This window comes from Diceros bicornis, chromosome 9 (genome assembly GCF_020826845.1).
Source record: "Diceros bicornis minor isolate mBicDic1 chromosome 9, mDicBic1.mat.cur, whole genome shotgun sequence".
Taxonomy (NCBI): domain Eukaryota; kingdom Metazoa; phylum Chordata; class Mammalia; order Perissodactyla; family Rhinocerotidae; genus Diceros; species Diceros bicornis.
In genome coordinates this window covers 36938042-36942650 of record NC_080748.1, presented here as the reverse complement: position 1 = coordinate 36942650, position 4609 = coordinate 36938042, and the positions used below count along the sequence as shown (strand labels likewise).

General features: G+C 42.2%; 1 pseudogene; it reads left to right on the top strand.

The window, feature by feature from the left end:
- Window positions 1-2220: 2220 nt before the first annotated feature.
- Window positions 2221-4069, top strand: LOC131409989 (polypeptide N-acetylgalactosaminyltransferase 11-like; annotated as a pseudogene).
- Window positions 4070-4609: the final 540 nt, after the last annotated feature.

The following is a 4609-nucleotide window of genomic DNA, read 5'->3' as shown; positions in this document are numbered from 1 at the left end:
GGATTTACCATAAAGCTCATGTGTCAGAGACCTTCGCTTGTACAGCCTCCTCTAAGGCCTGAAGATTCTGAAGGTTGAATTATGTGTGAATAATTTGGAATTCTTTACTTAAATAAAACCTCCATATCATATAAATTACTGATTGTACAAAGCCTAGACTAGCCCCTGTGTACATGATGTGGCAACTAACCTATTCAAGTAAGTAGCAGTGTAAGAGAGAATCCAATGTTTCCAGTCTGACAATCTCAGAGGGTGGTGGTATCCTTTATTAGGAATGGCAAATTTAAATTTAGAGAAGGAGCTTTTTTGGAAGTAAATAAAAATCATGTTTCTTAACGACTTGTAATCTATTTATCCTTCGAGATTCAGTCCACTGCTGGATTTGTCCTGCTGTCTGTAGTTTCTGACCCCTGGTATAAAGAAACAAATATAATGAAACCTGGTAAGTGGTATAATGGGAGCATGTGTACGGTGAGAAATGAGTACAAAGTAGGAGAAGCAGTTTACTGCCACTGTGTATTGGGAAAGCCTTTCTAGCTTCTATTGTGAATTGGGTTTATTTGGTCTTTCTTCAGAAAAGAAAAAAAAGTGCATTGACCTGTGGTTTAGACACAAGCTTCTCTAGGAAGAGGTTCAATTGTTTTTTCATCTTTGTATCCACAGTGTTGAGTACAGGGCACATCAAATTGCAGATGCTAATTCATCTTGAAAAATGGAGAACCTGAGTCTTGGGTACAGGTAGGCTATCCAAATGGAGATAGGAAGCAGGTGTGAAAAACATGGGTCTTGATCTCAGTAAAAATACTGGGGCTGGCAACACGGATGTAGGTAATCAACACAGATGCAGTTGCTGAAAGTCTAGAATTGATGGAGGGCCCTAAGGGGACGGCTATTACAAAGGAAAAGACCTGAGGATCAACTTTGATAAATGTAAGTACCATGTTGGTTGCTGTGATGAGTATGGACAGACATTTTAGATATACTAACTGTAGAGCCAGAGAGATTTTAAATAAATATATTCAATAAATTGGCGAAATGGAACTTTGTTGTAACTCTGACTTTCTCTGGCTTTTTCTTGTTTGGCCCATCACTTTCGGGAAATGTCAAGTGATTCTGAAGACCACCTGGAGTTGCTTTAACTTCAATCCCCAGAGAAGCCTCAAAAGGTCAAGTATCATCTCCTACTGCTTCTCAGATGCCTTTACATCGTATCGAGTTCCTGGTTAATCTTTCCCATTCCTGTAAAATTCATATGTGCCAGTGCTCTAGATAGAAATGACACACATTCTTTCATTTTTGGAAACTGAGATTTTTTTCATAGCCTCAAGAGGATAATCCCACATTTTAAAGATAGATTTTAAAATATTGAGAGCTATAAAGATTAGAATAGCTCTTTAAAAATTCCTTAAAAGTACAGTATGCAATAATAGTGCACACTGTCTTAAAAATATATTAATTTAAATTTCAAAAATAAAGTAAGGAATCATTTTAAGTGAATTTAGAGATGTATAATAATCATTATATTATAGTATTTGAAAATATACACACACATACGAATATACACATATAGAAACCTAAATGCACACATATATGCACAAATACCATGTGCATTCATTACCGATAATAGCTCAACAAGAGATCTTACTGTATGCCAAGGATAAACTAAATCACGCCAGATATGAGCTTCTTTGTCCTCCCAACAACTCTGAGGTAGATAATATTATTTTTTACATTTTGCAATTATTTCTTTATTTGGCCAACACAAATAAAATCCCAAAGGAATCTCCAAATAAACCAAAAGCTTACTCTTCAATTTAATTCAACAAATTGTTTATGTAACATCCTCTGTTTGCTAGTCAGTGTGCCACATGCTTAGACAAAATGCCTTACTTCTATGTAAGAAAAGATATATTAATGCAGTTACGGACATCAAAGGAGCTGTTTGCCCCAAAGGCAAACACCATTCTCCACGCTAGAAGACAGAAACCAAACTGTACAAAATCTTGCAAAAGGAAAATTTTCAGCTACTAAAAAAAAAATGACGACCAGTTACCAGTCGAGCACTGTTATGTTTCCTTCTTCTTCTCCTGTCCCTCCTTCTTGCTTTCACTTAGAGCTTGGCCCTATCTTTCCTATTTCAAATATTCCTTGGTTCACTTCAAAAAGGAATCAAGAGAGGCATGGAATCCTTTCAACTTCTTCCTTGCTATTTCCCGAGCCATGCTCTTAACTCTGTTTAAGAGTCTGTCTGCTAATCTTTCGGGGGGAAAAAAAATAATAGATGGAGGGCAGAGGTGCAAGGCTTCAGGGCCAGGGTGCACCAGCGGCGGCCTTCGCGCCGCTGTGGATGCCTGCGTTTCCCCACCGGCAGCTCCCACGGCTGTGCCTACAGCAGCTGGGAAGCCAGGGGGGTGGGGAGGGAGGATGGTATGGCCCGAGTCCCAGAAGGTGGCGATCCTGGGCTGCCTGCCGGTGCTGGGAGTCACGAGGGAATCTTTCCGGGATCTTCCCCGCGAGGACCTGATGCGGTTCCTGGAGGTAAAGCTCACAGAAATGTGAGGACCCCAAGACCGCGTCCTCCATGTTTCTTCCTCTCACGTTAATCCCTCAGCCTCCAGCGCCAGTTTCTGGCTCCAGGAGCTTCTGCTCCGGGAAACTGAAAATGGCCTTTCAGCTATGCTAGGTCTATAACGGGAAGTGTCACAGTTCGGTATTTCTATTACGGGTGTCTTTTTACATCTGTGACCTGGACGACTTCGCTTTTTTTGTTTATTTCAATTTCAGTGAAATGACTCAAATACTTAAGAATGTGCCCATCAAGGGGTCTGGGCCCCATGGACCATTCCCCCAAAATTTTAGCCCTGTTTCACTCAAGCTCCAAGTCTAGTATTAGAGTCACAGTTCAAAGCAAACAAAATTGCGATGTGATAATCATACTGAAGATCCAGAAAAAGGCAATGTGAAATTCCCTTCTGAATTGGATATGATTTTTAATGAAAGGGATCGGAAATGAGGGACCTGGGCTATCAGAAACATGCCTTTGATATGCTTATTAGTAACCACTTGGGCTGACATTGAGATTTGCCAGACGCAAGGAATGCAGCATTTAAAGAAAATTCTTAGCTGACTGATCAGCTAGTCACTAGTGTTGTTATTTGCTTTTGCAATGACTCTTTTTCTACCTTGCTCAGGACAATGCACAGAGTCGTAGACTGCACACCAGATCATCGTCTTCATGAAATCATCTTCATGGATGATGACGACTTTGATGATTTGAAAGGAGAGCTAGATAAATATGTCCAAAAATACCTCGGGCTTGCCCTGTGGCGTAGCGGTTAAGTGTGCGCGCTCTGCTGCTGGCGGCCCGGGTTCGGATCCCGGGCACACACCAATGCATTGCTTGTCAGCCCACGCTGTGGCCGCGTCCCACATCAAGTAGAGGAAGACAGGCACAGATGTTAGCCCAGGGCCAGTCTTGCTCAGCAAAAAGAGGAGGATTGGCATGGATGTTAGCTCAGGGCTGATCTTCCTCGCAAAAAAAAAAAAAAAGAGCAAAAATACCTCCCCAGAAAAATTAAAGTAATAAGAAATACAAAGAGTGAGGGATTGATTTGAGGAAGAATGATTAGAGCAGCCCACACTACAGGAGAAGTCCTGGTGTTCATGTACAGCCACTGGGAAGTGAATGTGTCCTTGCTGGCTGCCATCCAGGAGGACCAGCAGACCACGGTCTGGGTCTGCCCGGTGATTGATATCATCAGTATGGACACACCTACAGCTCGTCCTTTGTGGTACAGGAAGGATTCAGCTGGGGGCTGCACTTCAAATGGGATCTTGTTCCCCTTTCCGAATGAGGAGGACCAGAAGGAGCTACTGTACCAATAAAGTTACCTACAATGGCTGGAGGATTGTTTGCCATGAACAGACACTATTTCAATGAATTAGACAGTATGGCATGGATATCTGGGGAGGAGAAAGTTTAAAAATATCATTTAGGATATAAATGTGTGGAGGTAAGCTCTTCATCAGTTTTTACTCTAGAGTAGGACATGTTTTCCAAAAAAGGTAACCAAGGGCTGGCCAGTGGTGCAAGCGGTTAAGTGCGCGCACTCCGCTGCGGCAGCTTGGGGTTGGCCGGTTCGGATCCTGGCACGCACCGATGCACTGCTTGGCAAGCCATGTTGTGGCAGCGTCCCATATAAAGTGGAGGAAGATGGGCACTGATGTTAGCCCAGGGCCAGTCCTCCTCAGCAAAAAAAAGAGGAGGGTTGGCAGATGTTAGCACAGGGCTGATCTTCCTCACAAAAAATAAATAAATAAATAAATAAATAATAAAAATAAAATAAAAACGTGCTCCTTCTCTAAGTTGGAAAAGCCGTCTTATTTCCATTTCCCCTACAACTAGGTGACATTTGTGCTGTAGGAATTCCAAGGGAGAGCCCCATGAAAGCCCCATTGGTCATTGTACTGGAATCTACTCTGCATTCCCACGTCAATGTCTACCAAGTCTCTTTTTTTCAATAAGAACTGCAGTCAGTTTCTAACACGTGGAACAGCGTGAAGTGGTGATAATACGATACTCTGCCTTACACGGAGTAAGTGCTAGTAA